The sequence below is a fragment of the Lycorma delicatula genome, chromosome 7, assembly GCF_047948215.1.
Source record: "Lycorma delicatula isolate Av1 chromosome 7, ASM4794821v1, whole genome shotgun sequence".
NCBI lineage: Eukaryota > Metazoa > Arthropoda > Insecta > Hemiptera > Fulgoridae > Lycorma > Lycorma delicatula.
Window position 1 is genome coordinate 54,034,715 of NC_134461.1, and position 25,232 is coordinate 54,059,946.

At 28.5% G+C, this 25,232-nt stretch overlaps 1 long non-coding RNA gene across 2 annotated transcripts in view; it reads right to left on the reverse strand.

Moving 5' to 3' along the window:
- LOC142327604 (uncharacterized) overlaps positions 1 to 25,232 on the reverse strand; it is a 571,970-nt gene that overhangs the window by 249,913 nt on the left and 296,825 nt on the right. For both annotated transcript variants that reach the window (XR_012757026.1, XR_012757027.1), the window contains exon 2: positions 3,301 to 3,549. This is a non-coding gene — a long non-coding RNA (uncharacterized LOC142327604). The remainder of the gene's footprint in view (positions 1 to 3,300; positions 3,550 to 25,232) is intronic.

Genomic DNA, 25,232 nt, shown 5'->3' on the forward strand with positions numbered 1-25,232 from the left:
AACGACCGAGTCCCAGTTGTCTGGGGTGGGGGGGAAGTCATTTCTCGAATAGGCAGTTTGAAGCGATGGCACCCCCTAGAGCTGTGTTTATGCTTGGTTGTGGATCCGGCTTCAGGGGGGAGGGAATAAAAACTGATGATCTCAAAAAAAAGTAAAAGAATTCATACATTTCATCCTCTGAAGTACTACCTTACTGGGGTTCCAGAGGGTAAACAGAAAAAGAAAAAGTAAAGGAATTCAGAGAAATAACATAAAGAGCCTTCTTAAAATAATTAACCTTCTTAATAATTAAAATAATTAAGATTATGAACTAAGGTTGTCTGAAATCCAGTGATATGTATTATTTTTAATCACAGTTTTCCATTCAATTTCCTTGAACTTTTGTCAACAGTATTTTACGTAAGAGATAAAATTAGGCTATATGAGCTCAAGCTCTAAATTATTTGGAAACTTTTCAATATAAATATATATCTGAAGGTGCACTAAAAAAAAAAAAATAATTTCATTTTTATACAAAATCAAGAATAAATATTTACAATAAACTCTTCGATTAAATTCAAATAACACTTTATATTAATAATGATGATCTATTATGTTTATATATTGTATTATATGAATGTTCTTTTATATTTAATTTTTGAGACCACCAAATAGACAGGTTGTTTACGCTGACATAATTTTATTACATATGACAACCAAATGTTATGTTTGAAGCAAATACCCCAATTTTTTATAAGTTACATGTGATGTTTTAATTACTATACAAATAGGATGAATATGAGAGTTCCTGAAGATGGAATTTAATTCCGAAAGCGCTTGAAGGCTTCGAATTCAATTGTTGGTAAGCGGTTTTTTGTACGAGTATATTAATTCTAATTGTATACTTATACCAACGGGCCATGCTTAACAAAATTATTATGAATGAATTTATTAAAAAAATTCCTTTAAATTTTATAACACAAATAATAAAAGGTTGGGATATTCTATTAAACAAATTATCAGTGAGATAACAATAAAATATAATGTAATACAATGAAATGTAATTTATCACGCATTTATCATTCATGATATAAAATGTAAAGGAATTTTGTTAATAAATTCGTTCAATATACATTATTATAATTAAATGTAGCTGAGAGATGTAATAAAAAAGTGTTCACATAAAATTAGAAAATAGATTTATAGGTCACCATTATCATTATAAAATGTTACTTAAATTTAATCAAAGAGTTTGTTATACACATTTATTCTTGATTTAATATGAAAGTGAAATAATTTTTTCTTTTTTAGAGCATTTTTCAATACATTTGTATTGGGAAAGTTTTCCAATCAATTTATACTTTATTTCAATAATTTACAAATAGTGAAATTTCAATTTTTTAATTAGTTAAAAGCGTATTTAAAAAAAATATCTTTATTTTATACTTTTTAGTTTCAACTAGGCTAAAAAAAATTACTATCACAATTAGACAGTGTATTATTATGAAAGTTCTAGGACACAATCTCAGGAACGTATATTAATTTATCACTTTTAAACATCTATATATATATAAAAATGTTAAGTTCGTTTTTGTACGGCTTCAAAAACTCAAAATGTTCTGCACCGATTGAGCTCAAATTTTAGTACGATATATAACCCGCATCAAAGATTGTTTTCATCTATTTTTAATAAATGTATCTATCTATTTTTAATTTGTACATTTTTAATTTGGAAATGTAAACAAAGAAAAACCAATCAGATCAATGCAAGATGGCCGCTGTCAAACACAACGACCAATCACAAAGAGCCCGTATGGCCGTTGTTAATGTAAACAAAATCACAACTGATTAAGTAACAAATTTCTTTTAATTATATTTAACAGCTAAAACATCTGTATTTTATTAAAAAAAAAAAAAAAAAAATAGCACCAAAACAAAAAGAAAAGCCACCAAGAAGGACAACCGCAGTTGGTGATGATACGAATGATTTATAGCGTATGAAAATGCCATGCCTGACCGGGATTCCAACTCGGAACCACCGGATTAAAGTCCGAGACGTTATCACTCGCGCCACGGAGCCGAATAAAAACACGACTTACCAATATGGCGTTGTGTGTCAAACCAATTTTATACGGACTATAATTACTTTTAATACGCGAAACCCTTTAGCTAATGAAAAATTTAATCGTGAACGGGATTCAAAATCAGAACCTTTCAGATGAAAGACTCAAAATACAAACCAATCCGCTACGGAGGTTGGCGGAGATAGAAAATATTTTAACATTGTAAAAAGTTTTCGTTTTCGAATATCAACTGATTGAAACTTGAGGTTTGCGAGTAGAAAAAAAATTATGTAACAATAAAAACTTCTAGTAATTATTTCTCGAAATTTTATAATTTTATTCATCTTTATTGTTTTATTTAATTGTTTATAGTATAACATTTTTAACTTTTTCTGTTTGTCAGAATAATATCGAAGAATCTGAAATGATTTTTTGTGGAGTTGTGCATTGCAATGCATTAATTCTGTAGATATTTTGTAAATTATTAAAAACAAGTAAATGATAATTAATATTTGTACTGAATTAATTCTTTATTTCAGCATTTTCAAAACCTCTGTGAACGCTCATAAAAGTAAATAGGTCAAAAATACCTATTAACTACACCGATATAAATTATCGGTATATTACCGAAAATTTATTTCTTCAGAGAGTTTGAAAAATTTATGTACATATTCTGTCTGTAATCAAAATATATTCCAAAATTTGGATAATACGCAGCGCTACTGAAACAATTGACGTTTTGATGTTGTTGTCAGTCGTACAAGAAGTGATTTATGTTTTAATCCAGTGTGGACATATAAAAATATGAAATAACGTAAGAATATTTCTTTTACACTATTTTTTGAACGGAAAAATCACTTGGAATTTTAAGTACTTTGTTGATAATTAGTTAATAAACATTTATCAATCTGTGTCATATCATGGATATTAATGAAAAAATAAAAACGTGTCACATGCTGATATGAATGAAACCGTGATAGAACTTTCAATATCATTGGAGCTTATCAACTTCTAACTGTAAATGCCAGTAAAATTGCTTTTCAAAATTTTTCATGGTCAGTTTCTATTTTATGAACTAATCGAAATAAATTAAACTAATAAAAATGGAAGATTAATAAAATTCTCTTTAAAGCACTGGTATTATAAATATATACATACTAAAGAAACGTATGACTGCTGCAGATATAATCTAATTTAAATTAAAATTAATGGTCACCTTAAAAGTCAAGATAAAATAAATAAAAAAAAGAATACAAACTTTAAAATAGAAGTAGAAGTGATGAATTAAGGTTATCCGAGAACGACATTCCAAGAACTTTCAAATAAAAGGACAAAAACGGCGTCAGTGTAAATAGCGGTGACGTCGACATTTGGGCGTCACTAGCAGGCTTAGGATCTCACTTCAACGTCACAAAAACTCGGCTTGTGGCTGAAAAATCGTCCACCCCTATTTGCCTTCTCTTTTGTCATTTCCCGTTGTAGTTCTTTATTTCTTTCTAAAAAAAAACTAAAAAATAAAAAAAAAAACATTACTGTTATTTTCTTTTACTCACGTTTTTATATTCCTTTCTTTACATGTTCTAAATCGAATTTTATTTAAGATAATTTATAAATTGTGATAAATGAAACAATCAAATATAATCTGACATGTACTACGAAATATTTTATTTTGAGGTTGTACTTTTAAACTTCTGTAAGCTGTGTTTAAAATTAGCTGTTGTTTAATTTCAGGTAAATATTGCTCAGATTAGACCGTTATTTTATTTTAACAATCACAGCGTTTTGTAAAACGACAAATAAAATGTATTTAAAGGTAATTAAAATGTGAAGTAAATTTTATATTTTATGCTTCAATACAAAATAGCTGATTCGATGTGTAAATCTTGTCATGTTACCCGAAAGAAGGAACTATTTTTGTAACTATTATTATTGTATACAAAGTGAATAGTATAAAAAGTCCTACTCATAAAGGGACCTCGAAAAGAAACAAGCAAACCTAACTGAAATGAGTACTTCTAAATCTTTGGAATGAGTGAGTGTCTATTTCGCCAAAATTCTAGGAAAATGGAGGAATTTCAATTTACTGAGGAACAGTGTATTACTGACACGGTTTTGTTGTCGAGTCAGCTCATACACATATTATACAATAATTTCCTTCAAATATTAGAAGAAATTAAATTAGATAGTTTATTAGTATTAGATTAGTTTAGTTTAGATAGAAAAAGAAGTAGCTCCCTTCTCAAACGTCTCAGCTTTTAACGTCAATATTCCTATTACGCCAGTATATTTTCTAACAGAGACCCCAATCATTTTAAAGCCTACATAATAAAAAGTAATCTAATCAAAGAAATAGAAGAATGAGTGAAATAAATATATATTTTAAATTACCAAATCAAAAGACAAAAATAATCCACATTAATAACAATAAATTTAACATATTATGATAAGTAACATACAACAAAATAAATTTATATATTACTTATTGAAAAATCTACATGTATAAAACTGTGAATGTTTAAGTGAATGCTAAGGCAGTATAAATTCATAATAGCATTCAGTTGTTTTATCTTATGAATATTTCTTGTATTATCATACATTATCTTATAACGTATTATTTTTTTATTTCTCCACAATGAAATTATTCTTTCTAATTTTTTTTTTTAGATTATGATTTTATTGTATTTTATTTTATTTGATTTCAATGTAAATTTAATAATTTTACATTCTGATTTTATGTATTTTTTTAACTTAATTTTTCAATTAAAATTTTTATTTTTTATTTTATTTTTATGTATCATGCTACAAAAATCATTTTTATTTAGTTAAATATTGTATTTTTTATTAGTTCTTATATTAATCATCCTATTATATGACAGGAACTCGCGGGTAGGGCTCAAGGTTCTTTTGCAACCTGCGTCAAGGATAAATATGTTGAATAAAATTGTATGTGTAATTTTCAATTGACAATAAATAAATATTATAACCTCTTTATACTCAACATGCATCAGTGCTCTATATATTGAAAAAGATGCATTTTTAATACTGAACCACTTATGCGAAGCAGTCTTACTGGATTTTTGCCATAATCTATACACTGGATCTTGTTTAGTTCTATGGTTCTTAAATAAGATCTAACAACATCCCACCTTAAGTTTGATGACTGATAAGTTCCTTAAAACTGTAAGGAATGTATATAGTCTTAGATTATAGATTAAGCGACTATAAACTATAGCCCGTTTTTTAAAGCAAAGAATCAGGGAAATCCTTATTTTTTTAGAATTATATTAATTGTTATAAAATCCTTAGATATTTTAGAATAAAAAATTTGTAAATTATTGTAACAAGTTCCGTTTGGTAACATTCACTTGTTTAAAAGGAATCCTCTGTTGATCCTTGTCAAGACTGTGCTCTCGTCACATTTCAGTTCACAGTCAAAAAACTAAGTATTTATATCTTTATTGGCTATAGATTCGGCCTTCTTATTATTCTTAACCCTTAATTACTACACATCTAGCGTAATTCTGCTTCTTTAAAGGGTGAAAAGTTTTAAATATTAAAAAGCTATCAATGACAGGCTTAATCTTTCACAAGAAAAATCCTTTATCACTATCATAATTGAGTAACGTGCGAAATATTCAATTCCGCTATTAACTGTTCAGTCAGTCTTTACTAGAAAATTTAAATTATCATACACTAATAAAAATTTAAGGTTATATTTTTTTAAGGGGATTTATTCATAATCATACCTATTTTAATATCCAGTGATAAAAATATTTACAAAGCAAAATTTCGTTTAATTTGAACTTTAAATTTATTTAATTTTTTCTTAAGTAAAAATTTAGTGCTGACCGGCTGCGTTATTTTCTTTTTTCATTTTGAGTTCACTAAAAATTTTATCTGCCTTGTTTATTTGCTGGCACGTATTACAGCTTAACTAATAAAAGTTAGCAGGTTCTGATGGTGCTTAAATTCCTTGAATTAACTTAGGGTTTCAAAATTTAATTCTTTAATCAGATTAAACTAAAAATTACTTAGTATCCGAATGTCCTTACTTATTTATTTTCTTGACTAAAGAAAATTACGTTTTTTTTGTGTTTTTTTAATGGTTTTATTTACAGTCGCATCAACAATTACAGTCAATAGCGACTAAAATAATAGTAGTGTTACATAAAACAACAAAAATAAACAATAAAGAAACAGGAACAATAAAGAATAAACATATACAAGTAACAAATACAAACAAGCATAATACATATACAAGCAACAAATACAAACTAAAATACATAAATTAGACAAAAATCACTAAATCGTATTCTTCATTCCACTGAAGAAGAGGAACCGCAACAGACGTTTTATATCTTCTTTCTGGTTTAATAAAAATTTCATATCTGAACCCAGGTCTAAGTTTTGTGGGATGGTTCCAAAGATTGGGCAATCAAAGAGCAGATAGTGTACGGACCATTTGACTTTGCAAGCCTCACAGATATTCTGAGGAGAGCCAAATAGATGAGGGTGGATAAGTGATATGTCCAATCCTTAGTCGAGTTAAGATGACCTGGTCTCTTCTGTTCGGGGAAAGAGGTTTCTCGAGCACATTCTCCCGAATGTTAAGTAAAGTAATGCCATGGGAGGACTCAGCAGCCAGAACCTATTCCACTGAGCCCGCAATTTTATACGGACTGATTTCATGAAGTCTGTCTCACGTGTCGATTGTACTCGGATGCCATTTACGGTTTTCGATAAACCTTCAAGGCGGAGTAAATTACAAAGGCCTCGCAAAAGAACACAGAAGAAATGGGAAATAACGTTTTAAAAATAATCTATATTGATTTATTAAATAAATAAAATTTATTAATCTTTCTTCGTGTCAATCACTAGTGCTATGTTTTTTCAAAGTTTTAATAAACGTAGTCGATTTTGTGCTATAAAGAAATTTAGGTTGTTATAAAAAAAACTGTTTATTAAAAAAAATAAAACGTTTATTCCTCCCAAATGATGAAGATAAATGACTATTCTCCGTTGATTTATACAAAAAATAAGTTAAGTCGATAATCGAATTTATAAAATTTCAATTTTTAGGTTTGGGTGCTTTTTAAAAAAAAACTTAATAGTGATAATCATAATACTTATGAAGCTAATAAAATTTTCAAAAAGCTCAGTTATTTTAAAACAAAATATGAGAAGAGCATTCCTCGTAATATACTGTATTTCCACTCAATAATCTTGTTAAAAAAGTATGTAACAATAAGAATATTTTATTTATATCTATTTATTTGTTTTTATGAATTGCACAACATTCGGTAACCAGTGTTGCTAAGTCTAATCAGCAGATTCCCGTATTAACGTAATTTGAATTAAAGTTAATCACATAGTACACCACAAAAAATACAATAAAATATATACTTATATCTCTAGATAATAATTATAATGTTATGTAATACATAATTAAGGTGTACAAACATAATGTAAGGTGTAAAACATAATTAAGGTAAACACACACACACACACACACACACACACACACACACGAGTACACACACACACGAGTACATACATCTAAATTAGGTTGTTGTTGCAGTGTTTACAGATTTCATTTTATATTATAAAATATTAATTAATAAATAATGTTTTATTTATATATAAAACCGGAAGTTTGTCTGTTTGTTCTCGCAGCACAAGAGAATCAACTGACCGATTGCTTTCAAATTAGCGGGATACATTTGTGTTATCCCTGGGAAAGTTTCAAGCCATAGTTCGAGGTCCTAGCCTTCTCAGTAGTGAACTTGTGAATTAAGATATTTATCAAAGAAAAAAGTTAATCTATTTAATTCATAATTTTACCGGAATCCGAAAATTCCCCCTGAACAACTTTGGTATTGAGTAAATAATTTATTTATTAATAGAAAAAACGGTTGAATGAATTTAGAAATATTATAACTGAAAGTTTATTTTTTCTGTAATCATACAAAGTCTGCACCATTAGTATCGCAAAATATCTAAGCGATAATCAATTTCATGCCATGTTCCTTATAACATATCCGCATTTATAAATTCGAATGCGTTAACAATCCTCTGCTTAAGGTCAAACATATTCACTACACGAGTTTTGTGTACATTATCCTTGATCAAACCCCGTAAGAAAAATTACATGGAGTTATATTCGGGATTGAGGTGGCCAAGTGATCAGTTCATCTCGTCCAATCCGGTGATTTGGGAATGTTGAGGGATTCACGTACTAATAAACCCCAACGTGGCGGCGCTCCATCTTGTTGAAATATGATTTCTGGTTGTAATTCTTCAAGCTGAAGATAAAAAAATCCCTTCTAACAAGTCCAGACATATATTTGCGTTAAATGCCGTTTCCACAAAGAAAAAAATCCAATCACATTATCCCAAAGCAGTACGCACCAAACATTCATTTTTGGGGTTCCTCTAATACGGTGAAGTGTAAGATGTGGGTTTTCTGATCCTCTTATTCGAACGTTCAGAGTGTTCACTTTTTCAGACACGAGAAATGTAGCCTCGTCTGACAAAAACTTTTTTTAAGGTAACAATCATAATTTTCAATCCTTTCAATCACTTCCACAGTAAATCTGTTTCTAGCAGTGTAATCTTGTGGTGTATGTGATGCAGTATTTGTAATTTATACGTAATTTTAATCGTTTCATCAATCAAAACATCGTGAACGGTAGATTGCGGAAGATTTTACTCGTACGTTGGACTCCGAATTGACTTCCCAGGGGTGCGAACAAAAGACTCACGAATGATTTCCATTTTTTCGTATGATGTTCTAAGCCTGCCTGAACCCTTCTTATGTTCATCACCGCTAGTTTCTTTAAATTTATCATACCATAACCAAGTTCTTATTTTAGAGGGCGGCTCTAACTTATACCGAATTCTAAAATTGCCACTCTTTAAAGCCACCTTAGCCCATTAGAGCCACGTTGGTGCGTACTGATTCGCTAAAAGGTGATTGGACCTTTTTTCTTTGTGGAAACGGCATTTAACGCAAATATTTATCTAGACTTCTAGAAGGGTTAGATACTAGAAGGGTTTGTTAACCGAGATTGAAGAGTTACAATCTGAGATCATATTCCAACAAGATGGAACGCCGCAACGTTGGGGTTTATTAGTACGTGAATCCCTCAACAACCACATTCCCGATAAATAAATCGTAAGTATCTAAAAACCTTGATGCATTACAGAAATTCTGGTAATAATTTTAAATTCAACACCCCAAAATTAATTAAAATCACCATAAACGATTCCAGATACACAAAATTTTTTTTTTTGTTGACTAGTGTAATTAGTGTTATCTTCCTAATATATAAGATATCCTATGATACAAAAAAAAAAAACAGCCGTAAATTAAGACACCCATTAAAAATTCAGTAACCAGGGTTTTAGTATCTTTAAATTCAACTACTAAAAAAAGCGTGTTGACAAATAGTGCAGAATTTACTTTACACAATACATTAGTAAAAACTGAAAGTGATTTATGTATGATTAAAATGAATAAAGTTAATAAGTGCAACAAGACCGAATTTTCGTTATTTTATTTTGTTTCCATTTGAAAAAGTTTTAATTTATTCTAAAGTTTTACAAAGAAAACGATTTAAGAAATAAACATGAAAAATAAATAAGCATACAAATAAGAAGCAAATTAAAATAAAATAAAACTACTATAGATTCTGTCGTCCACACTATTTCGCAGTCAGAAACGTTCTGATTTTCATAGTACAACCCACTATACATGTTTTTGATTAACCAGTAAATCCTATATACAAGAATCGTTTCAACACTTACCACTGTGTCGCTGCATAAGCTCGTATGAAAAATACATCTATACAGTCAACATAACTCTTAGATAAGACACAAATATCCAGTGATCATGACCCTCAAAGTAGGAAACGCTACTTGAATAAGCCAAAAAATATTGGTAAAAATAGATGCTGCAGATAAAAAAACAGCAAAATTCCAACTTGCAGCATGATAACGAATCACGCTTCTAAGTTGCCCCGCTTTACCTTAAATTGAGCGTAACTCAAGAATGACTTAACCAATCTTCATAACGTTTTCATATGCGCAACTTCAAATAAACTATTACAACATACATAAATCTCAATGAAATTGATATAATAGTTTTGGAGATTTTAGAGCCACAAATTTTATAGACAGACCTACACATAAATATAAAACGAAACCCGATTTTAATTGAATCGTATTTTTTTTACTCTTCATACCTCAAAACGTAAAGAAAACTAATTTTCACATCCACCATGCGACCGAAAGTATTCTTAGAAATGTCAGCACAAAAAAAAAAAAGAAATAACAAGAAAGAGAAACGAGAAATGACAATTATAAGGTAAAGAAAAGTTCCAATCCAACAGAGTTAATTTTCATTACTGAAGAATGGAGCAAGTGTGAAACTTTGTGTTAGGTAATATAGTAAAGAAGAACACGTGTTTCAAGATTGAAGTATTTATTTTAGAATTTATTCCGGTAGAGAGCTTTACTTGTCTTCACCAGATGTTTCATGACTCTCTTTCACTCATATCGTTTTCATTATATTTAAGAGTAAAGGAATTGAAATTCAGTTATAAATAAAACAACGAGGATGTACATGAAGTCTATAACATTTTTTGATAAACCAAAAAATAAATGAACTAAAAGTAAAGATACAACACCGACTATTGATCAGATTCCGGCTGCTTTAGTAATTAATTATTTTAGACGGGTACATTTCTTGAAAAATATACATACATATTTAAACATTTATTTTTTTTTATAAGAAGTTTTTCATACACCTCTTTCGTTTCTTCCATTTTATGAGAGATAAAAAAAGCCAACTTCCGTGGCTGAGTAGGTAGCTTCTCGACATTTTATTCGGAGGTCCTGGGTTCAAATCCCAGTCAGATGTGGCATCTTTTCTTATGCAACCAATATCCACCGGGCTGATTTAGCTGTATGTATGAATACATCGCAAATCACCCGATTTAGCTGTTGATTCCCGCTCTTTCATAACAAAAAAAGAAATAAAACACTTTTAAATAACTAAAGAAACAAATAATTAACTTTTTCTTTTACTATCGGCTATTTTAAAATTATTTCTAACATTTATTTCTACGCATTCTGTGTAATCTAAACATCAGAAATTATCCTTTACTTCTTCATTAAATCTTTTTCTTGCTCGTATCTTCTTACTTACTCCTGTAATAAAATCATTATACAACAATAAATGTCTTAAAAAAAAAAAACGAAACAAAATTAAACGTGAAAATAAATCGCCAAGCGGTAGATTGTCACTCAAATTTATTATCTTTAAAATTTTATAAATTAGTAATTTAATAAATCTCTATTTTAATATTTTCTTAGTGTTTGTAAAGAATTTACGGGAACGTAGGTCTTTTAAGTAGGTGAACAAGTTTGTTTTTATGTTATGTGTTACTTATCTCCTGAAGAATCTGTTGTAAAAATCTATTATATTATTTCGTCGTACAGAAGAAAATATTCTCAAATCCGTATATATAGTTTCAATTCATACACATCACCGAACGCAGTTTATTTGATGAAGAACTTTAAACTGAGAATTTTGTAAGTTAGTCATTTACTTTTGATGATTCATGTGATGATACTTTTCCAGTAATGTGATGTTTCTTTTAGGCAGTAAATTTGGAAACCTTCCGACCAATTAATGATAATAACAATAAACGATTAAATATTTTTTGAGACTGATAAAGCAAGAATATTGTCCGTTACGTCCATACATATTTATTTATTTTTATTGCTTATGGAAATGTTTGGCATTCTGATTAATATTTTCATGATAAAGTGAGTCGTTTTCAAGTATCATTTTTAACAGTAGAAAATAACGAAATTACTTTAATGCTAATGTATATTTTATTTTATCAAGAATAAGTGTCACATCTAAGGTTTGCCAGGATTTCCCCCTTAATCTTCAATTATTGAAAAAAATTACGTGGTAGAGACACATAATTAGAATAAAGTAATATAAAAATATTGCATTTTCTTCTGTCTTAAATAGCAAAAATTTCTTATTTCACAATAAAGATATTTTATTTATGGACTAAAAAAAATTAACAGAGATGATTACATCTCACCTCTAATCTAATAAAAAAAATAAATATATTATTCTCATCATTACATAACAGCAGTTTGTATAGATCATATCAGGGTGATTTGCGTAAGTATGTAATTCCATGGATAAATTAACCCAGAATTTGTCTGGGTAGATCTATGTAAACCGTTGTAAAACCTTCATCAGGCAACCGTTACAATTAACTATAAAATATAAAACTAGTAAAAGTTCACTTCACCAATTTAAAACGTTATTGTATGAAGAAATAATACATTAAATATACAAAATAACTACCAACTAAATAACGATAACAACAGAAGGTGTTAAAATTTGAGTATATTATTTATGTAAACTTTACAGAACTTAAAAAAAAACTTTTTTTATTAAAAATAAATTTTTAAGTTTTATTATTATTTAAAAACAGGTAGACTCAGTAATATTATTTGTAATAATATTATTATTTATACGTATTTAAATAATGAGGCCCTTGTTATTCTTCCAAACCAAAATAAAAATCGTTTGAGTTACACGATAATAGTTCTACTGTCTGATATTATAGAGGTGAATATAATTTTTTTAATTTTTGTGTAAGAATAAGTGTTACTATTTTTTAAACAAAGTCTGAATATTTCATTGACTTTAAAAGAATATGAGTTTGAAAATATATATTATTTTTTCATTACTACTGATGATGAACAAACAGAATGTAATGTTTTATAGCCAAACTGAAATTTTGTGGTCAAAGCACTTTCATGCAAAACTTTAGAATATTTATTTTGCGTTAACGTGATTGTAGTAGAATAAAATCGATAAAAAAACTATTATAAATGTATAATATTTTATACATTGGTGTACATTTATAAACTTAAATTGAAAAAAAATATGTACTTTCCCATACCACAGAACTTTAGCGTGCGCTCAGCAGCAGTCTTATTTTTTCTGTATTACTGATCTTATTTTTATTACAACGGAAATTTTTCGCTTTTTCCTTTTTTTTACAATAGTTTATGTTTTGTTCATGAATATCTTTTTGTTTACCTATCCTAAATTTAAATAAAACTAAAATAATTAAATCTACAAAAAATTATAAAAATTTAGCGGCTAGGCTCGATGTGATTACAAGTGTAACAGAGATCATTTTGTTGTTATTTGCCCCCTGTAATGACAAATATATAGTAAGGTGCCCATGTATGTCGGTGCAAGGGAGCCCTGAAAACTTCGGTAAGTAGTTGAGTCAGTGCAAAGACTGCGCATCCAGTATCCCCCCCTGGCATATGTACTGGCAGAGAGCATCCTTCCTTTCTGCCAGTACATATGCCGATTCCACCGCAGTACCGGAACATACCTCCAGAGTTGGGTGCTCTGGATTGGATGTATACCCCGGCGACTACCCTTGCGACATAAGGGATTAACTGATCATGCAAGTTGTACAATTTATCATGACAGAAGGTTTAAGTAAACACCCTCGTTTAAAACCAGCCGTGTCATCGGAAGCGAAACAGAAGGAGAGTGCTGAATCAAAAAGAAATTCATCATAACGTTAGGAGTCGGTAGAGAACTGCTTTCGAAGACAGTCTACTCAGACCTAAGTACCTCGTGATCACAAAGAAAGATGGTAATTTTGCGAGGGTATTTTATTACCTTTTATTATCGCGAATAACAAATTCATATTTGATAACTGGCGATGAAAGACCAATATGTGGTATGTAATAAACCACTGTGTAAGACCAATGTGTATAAATCCCTTACCGTTAAGCATCTACTGGAAGAGTGCGCAATATATGAAAACCTTAGAAAGAGGTACACACTAAGAAATAATATTGCTACTGATTTAGAGAATGATAATAAAGAAAGAAATAGTTTATCTACATGCCAGAAAATTATAGTAAGCCTTCCAAGAAAACAAACATGTGCTATGTTCGACGGAGTATCCTCTATGTGAAGGCACTTTACATCTGAACCTAGAGTTCTCAATATTTTTGAGCATTTTATTTAACGATGTGTTTAATACTTTATTTTATTTTGTGTTTTATGTAAATGTAAGGGTCCTTTACACTCTGTAAATGTTACATGTATTCGTTTTCTTTAAATGTTTCATGTAACGTTTAGTTTTGTATTTTATTAAAATGTAAGAGTTCTCTATATACTCTTACACCTGACTATCGTACTGGTGATTTTATTCTCTTTTAAAAAAAATGTGACAATGGCTAATGATCTTAGAAGTCGATGCTCATATGACTTAATAAAAAATGGAATACTTTAAATTGTTTAAGCTTATTTAATGATAAATAGTTTTTTAATAAATAAAATTATCAAAATTATGCTTCCCCTTGGGGAAAAGTAACTTTTTAACAGTTTATGATACATTTCTGTAAATAAAATGAAGCTTCATCATATCTCGGCAAATATAAATATAATTCACACGTTTAATGTAGATGTAAGGAATTTGTATCAGTTATTTTACACGAAGTACGAGTATAAGGGTGTCTGTGAATATACATTACATTTGAAGTCGCATGGGGAGGCATTTTCGAGTGAACTGCAGCTCATAACTTATACACAATGGTAGGATTTGTACAAAAACCCGCAAGTCTTTCTAAATAAAGGACTTTACGTAATATTACCCGGTTATGGGATGCGTTTTGAATATTAATAATATTCTTTTTCGTGGATATACACTGAAACATGTATTTTTTAAGGTTTAGAAACAAGCAACATTCTATGACATGTCTACGCATAAAATTCACCAATCAATTTCCAGATTGATGTTTCGTGAAATGTTTAATATAAAATGTCAAAAATATATTTATCTTATTTTGAATTAATTTATTAAAAACTACAATCCTTTAATAAGTATTTTACTATACGAATCGTGTTATACCTCATCAATGAGTTTTAAGATTAATTTTTCACTTTATAAAGACGGTAAAAATTATGGATGGTCATATTTTATTTTCTAATCTTTTTTCTGATAATACATAAAATTTTATTTCATTTTTTTTGTTTTGTAAAGTAAGTAAGAGTCTTCCAACAACTTAAGCGGAAGACCTTTTTTTAAATAAAAAATTACAAAGCTTATATAAAAAATAAATTTATTTTTAATTTTTCTACATTACTGTTGTATATTAAAATGATGTATAACAAATTACTTATTAACCTGATGTCATTTGTTTATTCAGAGTATTATCATGAAAAATTATATATATTTTGCGAATGAATGTTTTTAATGACATCATCTCTTTGCGATAATATTGTTTCTCCAAGTTACAGTCTTTTCACATTGTGCGTTATTTCTGAACTACTTATAATATATGTTACTGTTTTTCGCAAACATAATCATGTTGTAAATGGAAACAGAATTAAAATGTTTTAAACAACTGAAGAAGCTGAAAAAAATTATTAAAGTAAAAAAAAATTTATTCAAATTTTCTTTAAATTACCATTTCGTACACCTGCTCAAAACTTAGGGGTTGTGGAGTTGTTGGAAATTTTATTTAATTTGATGTCAAATCAAAATTTAAAAAATATATTTGATTATATGTGTATATACGATTATTCACAAAGAATGTAACTAATTTTCAGGACATGTTCCTCTGGTTAATATAAAAAAGAACGTCATATAAACATAGATTCAGTAACGACTAGTTAGCAAGTGTCGGGTAATAAATGATTTCGCCCTGGTTTTTGCGCACCTTCAGTAAAATTTAGCCAGACTGTAATTCTTGGAACCTAAATTAAAGATTACATGTTGTGGTTTTAAATGAAATCTGGCTTGAAAAACTTAAAAAAAGGCTCAGAACTGTTTTTTATAGACTTTGAGAAAACTAGGGTAAAAGACAAAAGATAAAGGTAGGAAAAACATAATATTTGAAAATTTTAACATGTGGCAGATTTTAACTGACAGATTTTAAAATGAGGCAGAGTAAACGAAATAAAATTATCAATATTACTATTTAATATGATTTTTATATGTTTTGTTATTAATAAAATTCGAAATTCTTACATTTGTTCTTTTAGTTTTTATGAACTTTATTCATAACATTCTACTCAGAATCGAATTCTATATATGTTTTATTTAAATTTATTTCTGTTTATTTCGGATTTAACAGTTATTTTACGCCAAACATAAAATAGTGTGCTTTCCGACCCTAATCGTATGTCTTCTATCCAAGATTTCTAAAAAAATTATAAAAGTCTAGTCCTAGAACCTATTATTTGTGAAGTCAGGATTTTTCAAATTGTCAGGTCAGATTTCATATAAAAACCATTAAATGTACTCATTAATTTGGATCCTAAGAACATCTTTCTCTTTTTCTGTTTAGCCTTCAGAACCAACGTAAGGTATTACTTCAAAGGGTGACTGAGGATGATATATATGAAAGTAATTGAAATGTAATCTTGTACAATCTCAGGTTGACCATTCCTGAGATGTGTGGTTAATTAAAACCCAACCACCAAAGAACACCGGTATCCACGATCTAGTATCCAAATCCGAATAAAAATAACTGCCTTTACTAGGACTTGAACCGTAAAACTCTCGACTTCGAAATAAGTTGATTTGCGATGACAAGTTAACTATTAGACCACTAGAAATATAGTCTGGTTTAAATTTACCGAAGGGGACGAAATCAGGGTAAATGTTTTCGCCAGCCGACACTCGCTAAAGAATCGTTTTCTTTGTTTATTTGAACTTTCTTCTTTATTTTCACTAATAAAACATCCTGTAAAATTTTTTAATTCTTCGTAAATCATTCCGTATTTAAAACATATATAACGCATTAAAATATTAATTATTTAAAATCTTTTCCTTAACTGAAGTGTATTGTATTTTTTTTTTTTTTTTTTTAATTATTGAAACTTATTAAAGTTTTAATATTTTAAAAATAAATTACGTTGCATTATTTACGGCTAATTTCAAAATTTAGAATTATTTTTATTTTTGGATAAAAAATTAGGTTGAATGAGAAAAATTGTTAAAAGGAGATAAATTCATCGTCCTCCACTGGGAATATCTAAATGTGAGAGCGTCAACATTTAATACACTCGAGAGTGATTAAACACAGTTACTAGAATGGGTTAAGGGTGGGTGTGAATGAATTTAATATAAGTTTTCCATTTTCCAGTGATATTCAGTTAAATTTTGTAAGCTATATTTGTAATTTTACCTCAACACTATGAAACCAGAGATACCTAAGATAATTTACAGCTCGAAAAAAGGAAATATTTATTTAGATCCACGTTATTCATAGTTACCGGATATTTCCTGTTTTATAAAGTAACAAAAATAAAGAAAGATAAAATATATATGTTGGTGTTTATTGTTGCTATGCATTAACTAACTTTGCTGTTTAAACGTTGATTACCTTCTTATGGTTAATAAAACTATAAACACGTTTATTATTGTTTGAAGAATATATTATACATATTAAAATCATTAAATAATACTTTTTGGGTTACGTGGCATTACAAGAAGTTTTTAGGTATAAGATAAAAAAATAGATAATCTGAAAATTGTGTTACAACTGAATAAAAAGCATTCCATTCCAGGCTTACTAGAAAAATTGAGGAGTGAATTTGTTTCTCACTGCGTTTTTCATTAGGAGAAACAAACTTATTTATATAACAGCATGCCAAATCTACCAAAATGTGTATTAAAATACATTTAAAAGATTTTAATACACCTTCTAAAATGTAGATGATACTTAGCACTCTTAAGTGACACCATTCAGTATGGCTCCGGTAGGGAGTGATGCATGACAAATATTATTCTCAAAGGAATCTATTCTGATAATACCATTGACGATATAGACATATTACAATTATAACAAAAGCTGGTACAAATATTTTTAAAGAATAACAAATTAATGTAAACTTTTCTGTTTAGAAGCAATACAATATTGAGATCGTGAACAATAAAATACATATCTGTCCAATATAAGAAAAAAGAAGGAATGCCTAAGAAGGTTGCCTATAAGTATCGTCAAAATAAATTACGTGTTTGAAATCTAATGAAATTGTTTTCTACTTTATTTGGATTAAAAAAGGATAGTTCTTACGGACATGGGGGGTGGCAACTCGAATTTTCATATGGAAACAGGAACCAAATACCTCTCTGTTTCCAAAAAATGAATTTCTACACAGTTTAGTTATTTTTCAAACATTACAATAGGAGAGTCTGAAACTCAATATTTATAGTTGTTATTTTATGCTAATTATTAACAAATAAAATTATACTTTCAACTACTTCCATTTGTAGATTGTTATTATTTTATGAACCTTAAAATAAGATTGTAACTTATTTTCTTTTAGTTTTTTTAATAAAAAAAACCTTTAAGTATGAATTTTATGTAACAAAGAAGGTCGACTAGCAGTTCGTTTTAAAGAATTTTTGACTTATATAAAGCTTATATTTCTACTGTTTTCTACCTCCACAAGTTTTCGAATAGAGCTTACGAAATATTTCTAAGAGAAAATTAAAATTTTTATGTTCTAGTAAGTAATAATTTTAATTTCATTGAAATATTGGTAATAATTGGGAACTTATTAATAATAATAATAATAATAATAATAATAATAATAATAAAAATAATAAGTAATAATAAAAATAATAAGTAATAATTAAATTAATATTATATATTTCCTCTACTTAACTATTTCTATTCGATGAATTCATACTGAATTTATTTTTTTGCAATAATTATATAGAGTGATTCATAAAGAAAGTAACAAATTTTCATATTTTACTGTTGAAATAAATAACTTTCAGAAAATTAGAGAATACTATCGGTGGGGGGAAATGATTTACAACCTGTACTGTAATCAAGTAGTACTTTAGTTGAAGAAAAGAAAACTGTTGATTCATTAAGAATGAGACAAGAATATTCCCTATTATTTTTCAAATTTATATAATCAAAGGAATCCAGGAATTGAAGGAAAAATTTGAGAGTGGAGAAACTAACCAGTGAGGGAAATATAACGATTTCTTCAAGATTAAACTACTCTTTTGATAAAATTAAGTTGTAGAAATTCTAAATTCTGCCTGGCATATAATTTATTATTAGAATAATTTAATTGTTAATAATCATGTAATAATAATTAATGTAATCCATTAATGTAATGTAATTAATAATTTAATTTAATAATAATGTAATTGTTAATTACATAGTATAACTACAAACAATCAGTATAAAGAATTGGGTGAAGTAAATTAAACTAAAAAAGAGACTAACGTAAAAAAGAATAGTTTTCATGCAGAAAAGAAGGTAATCTACTAAATTTAGATCAAAGAACTATAAATAAATTTTTTACCAGTAAGATTTAACTTCCAAATAATTTAGCGATTGTAGTGGAAAAATATGGATAGAAAAACCTAAAAGATAATAACTGAGTACTATAAAAAAATCGTAATAAATTATATTGGTCGATAAATGAAAAAGAGGTCATAAAATGAATTAGGGGGAAGAGAAATCTATTGTAGAATCCTTCTAAAGAAACAACTAAGTTGGAGAATGAATTAAGACATATGGGCTTAATTAATTTAGTGATTAAGGACATGCAGAAGGTAAAAACAGTAGAGAAAGAAAAATATTGGAATAATAGTTACTGAAATATATTTTGAGATATATAATAGTATGAAATATATTTTATAGTCTGAAATATATTTTAAGATAGCGTATTTCCAAGCTGCAGAAGGGAAGCATTTTGAATATTTTTTTAGAATAGTATATTTTGAAAATTTATTGTATTAAATAATTTGGGATCGAGAATTAAAAATTAAACATTGTGATAATTAAAGTAATAATATCAGTTGACTTAGCCATTTAATTTGCAGTAGTGTGGCAAATTATTAGTTATTGTGTGTTATTATTGTTAAGGCCATGTTATTATTTGTATTTAGACCATTAATTCCAACATTATCTATTTAAAGTTTGTTATAGGATGTTATTCTAAAGATAATACGAAATAAAAAGTTACTACGGGGCTGTTTACCTCGTTTTATTGTTACTGCGATTTCTCCGTTTTTGTAATTTTGATTAGTTAGAACTCAAAAAGAGATAATTATTAAAAATTAAAAAACACGAATGCTAAAAAACCCTGCTAAAAACATAGCTGTTTAATATAGGATAATTACTAATACAGAATAATTAGAGACGTGCAGGTGACAATTTTGTATATAGTATTTATATTTAGTATATCTTTTTTCTAATTTGTTAAATCTATTTAAACATATCTATATATTTATATAGCATATGACACTACCGGTTTCGTAAAGATTCCAACGCAGGTTCATATTTCTAAATCGGTTCAGCCATTCTGCTGCTATGGTGGAACATACTACATACACCCTACATACATTAGGCTCTTTTTGAACAACCCACCGGGTTGGTCTAGTGGTGAACGCGTCTTCCCAAATCAGCTAATTTGGAAGTCGAGAGTTCCAGCGTTCAAGTCCTAGTAAAGCCAGTTACTTTACACGGATTTGAATACTAGATCGTGGATACCGGTGTTCTTTGGTGGTTGGGTTTTAATTAACCACACATCTCAGGAATGGTCGAACTGAGAATGTACAAGACTAAACTTCATTTACACTCATACATATCATCCTCATTTATCCTCTAAAGAATTATCTGAACGGTAGTTACCGGAGGCTAAACAGGAAAAAGAAAGAAAGTCCCTTTTTGAACAGTCGTGTAGTAAGGTCCATTTCTGAGTATATCAGTTAATTTTTGTTCTGGTTTGGTTCCATCGTGGTTTTGTATTATTCTAGCAACTACCTTTGAATTTTGAAAATCGAAAGATTGGTTGAAAGTTATAACATTTTGGAATAAACGTGATCTGTTAGATCAATAGTGTATCAGATGCAAGCAAAAGATAGCCTTAAACCTACTAACAAATACCCTGTTTGAATTTCGAAAATCGGATGATTGTTTGCAGAGATGTTATAAGAGTACTCCAATGTACCTTCCAAAACAGTGTCCCAGTAGCACCTCATTTTTACCGCTTAATGGTGATGATTGGTCTAGCCTTACAGAAGGTGCTCGCACCACTTTGCCATTCTAGCCTCACACGCAGTCTCCGTGGAAAACCCATTGTTATTAAACAGATATTTTCAGAATTTATTTAATTTTATGTAAATTTAATTCTATTATTTTTGTAATATTATTCTTTCGACTAATTCGAATCATTCAGTTCAAATCCAGCTCTCACAGTGATAGAGGCTCACGGGTCACAGTTCACAGTTCATTAATTCAATTCATTAAAGTTTCTGCTTCAACCAGCAAATCTACATTACTACATAATTGTATATCTACTCGTATATTAATTCAAACGCAGCGTCATACATCTAAATCGGTTCAGCCGTTGAGGTGTTAGAGTGGAACAATCATAGATATATACATACATACATACACCCTAAATACAATTCACTTCTTTTTGGGGCAGTCTTGGAATAAAAACAGAGACGTTTATCGTGGATAGTTTTTCACCATCGTTTTATCATAAAAATTTACATTAGAGTCGTGTATTACAATATCCAAATTCCTACTTAAAAATAAACATTTGATTCAATATGACTGATCCAAGATGGCGGACAAAATTTCTAACACACAATAAAGTAGTAATTTTGTGATTAAGGTAACTTTTTATGTAGGTCCGCACTTGTTTCTACCTTCTAGTATCCCTCTGTTTTGAAATATTAAGCCGTTTCTATATTTTATTATCACTCGGTATAAATAGTAATATGTTGAAATTAGAAGATTACCAGAGAATAGAAGGGAATGGAAAAAAATATCAAATGATTTTTGACTCCAGTAGTAAAGAATAATTATGAAAACTGATCGATAAAACCTAGTAAAAACCTAAAACCTAGTAAAATGTATTTGAATACATTATACGAGTACTTTACTCGTATTTTACAAATGATAAATAATTTTTTTATCAATTAATACACTTTAATTTTAAAAATTAAAGTGTGTAGGGAATAATTGAAATAATAATTAGAATTCTAGCTTGTAATTAAAAATCAGTTTTGTAGTTATTAAAATGGTTTTAAGTACATATTTTTTTTGGACAAATAGAAATTATGAATTTTTTATTGTTTTCAATATATAAAAATTGTAAACGCAACATTTAAAATTTTATGAAAAAATTTTGATAGTGTTTTTATCCTAATTTTATTTTGAATATTTATCGTATAAAATAAATAAAGAAATGCAAATGATATACTTAACTTGAAAATTTAAAATAGATTAAAGTGTTATATTTTTTTAAAAATAAATTTGTGCATAACTGTTTTAAAAATAATATTTGTTATTTAAATATTTAACTTAGACAATTTGAATAAAGAAAGAGTAGTCTTATAACACGAGAGAGAAAAGCTGAAGAGGAGAAAAGAGATTCGTTTTTCGTATAAAGCTAAATGAATACTTAAGAACAGCATTAGACAGCTAAACTGAATAAAACTGAGGAAGCAGTGATAAAATTTACTTAATTGAAATTTCAATTTTTGTTTTGCATTTCTTTCTCTTAACCGTTTACTTTCCCATTTAAATTCCATTCTTACATTATTAGAATAAATTACTCTTCAAAATACTTTAAAGTAAACATTAGATAATTTCGTTTAAATGAAGGGGTTTCAAAATATACATATATTTTATTTTCTTTAGTAATATTTGCTTTAATTGTTTTCTCTAATTACGTAAAATAAAGTTCACGGAAGCAGAAAAATTACCTAACTAATATTTATCTTATAGTACCAACCTACCCGCTAACTTCCACTCAGAAGTAATTATCTTAGTCATGCGTAAATTCATTAATATTAATATTACTTTATATATTCTTACCCGTCTATAAAGTGCGATAATAAAAAATAAAAAAACTGCGGAACGGACAACATAGCACATATTTGTGTCATAAGAATTCTTAATTTATTTTTAAAGTATTACACATTTTTCACAAATTGATAACTATAGTAAGACCTATTTCAGCATGTTAATGACAATTCAAATTGTTTCAAAATGTACATGGTATAAAAGTGGCGAAGCCAAATTTCGAACCGACTACTTCGGGAACAAATGTCTATATGAATCTAACATCTATTATAATAATTTTTTTTTAAATATAATAATTTATTACTTAATGTTAAAAATTACAGAAATAATACATTAGATATAATTTGCTTTATTCAGTTTTTTAAATTTTCCTATATACAGCACATATATGTAGTATTATTACGTAAAATAATAATATTACAATTTGTTACAATATAATATTACTGATTGCAATCATGAATACAATAAAAATTTAACATATTATTGCACGTAAATCACAAATTATATGATATACATATATATATATATATATATACATATATATATGATATGAATTATTTATAGCGCCTGAATTAATATTGAATGGTAAAGTAAGGTTTTATTGGCATCAATAATTTGGTATTTCTGATATCTAGATTAAAACAAACTAATCGTAAATATCAGAATAAGCGACTGCGTCACTCTATAAGTCAATTCTCTTTAATAAAATGTAAATGGAAAAGTGATATTATTTCGTCATATCCATAAAAAAACTCTGTTGCAGTTAGTGCGTCAGAAGGGCGGTTTTCATTAAAAAAGAAGAGATTTGCACAGCTTTAATCATGTTACCCTTCAAAGTTAAACAAAAAAATCTTGAAAACCTACCAAAAATCCCGCTTTTGTCACTAACTCAGGTTTCTATGAACTGATTTGCTTAAAAATCAATAGGGCTTTGTTTCTACTATACCTAATTCAGTTAGCTTATAGAATTCAAATAAACAGACTGCGTACGAGTGTTCAGGCGGCTGATTCACAAGCATCTGCTGTAAATCCTGATGCATTCAAAAGAAACTACGCGATGTTAATATTAAGTAACCACGCGCTATCATTCTTTACAAAAATTATACTTATATTTTACATTTAAGTAAAATATGACATGTTAAATGATCAACAAATATTTCTTACCTCGTTTGGCTCATCTAATATCCCATGAATATTTTATTCAAAATAAAAACTGTTTGTTGTTAGGTAGTTTCCTCGAGTTTTTTTAAGAGTTATGAAATAGTTAATTGTTCACTAACAGTAACAGTTCACTAATATTTTCGATTAAATTTCTGTAATAATAAATAATAAATTCAATTCAGTTTTCTTCATCTGATTGCGAGAAAATCGTAGTGCTATCAGTACTTAGAGATACAATTTTGGCTCAAATTTGTTTTCCATATTATCCAATTCCTAATAATTTGGTTCAGTAGTATCTGTTACATGTTTTATACAATTTTCCATTCCTGCGGGTCCGTTTTATCGATGGCTTTTAAGCATACATTTTTAACATCAGATATTTTATAAGTAGTATTTTCTGATGCTATGTAACTTTATTTCTCCCCAAATTAACTAAATTGGGTTGAATTCACAGTGATAGGAAGGTAATCTAGGCAAGGGAAGTAATTTACACAGGATTTTGCAAACTCATCAATTTTATACATTTCCGACGGGGAGTCCTATTCTTTAAGACTTTGGGGGTTGACGTCCCCACGGGCTTAGCCTCTGCAGCTTTTCTTCTTACTACACACTGAGCCGCAGAACACTTTACACTATACACATACACTACACAAATTACAATAAGCATCCTTATACAGCTACACCACAACGACATTCTATACTATTTCTACTTGCACGTGCACTCAGTGATGTTGCGACACCTTACGAAACGTAACCGTAACTCTAGGTAGAAACTATCGTGCCGATGGGTAGGTGACTCTACGTGGTGAGTCTCGAACGATGTCCTCTGGCTACATGGATGAACCCAGTTGTATTTAGTTCTAGTTCTAGTACATGTGCGCTCTGCTGGAGTGGTCCGTTATATCGCTGGTACTCGTAGGATCAAAATTAAAAGTCCACAAGAAATTCATATGATGGTTGGTGATTCATCTGAAAAAAAAACCATAAAAAAAATCTTGTGATAATGCCTCGATCAGCTTTGTCTGACGAGGATATCAGTAATGGAGAAAACATAGCAAATTGTGAAGCAACCCGTTCACAAATTAAAAACATTAGATTCAT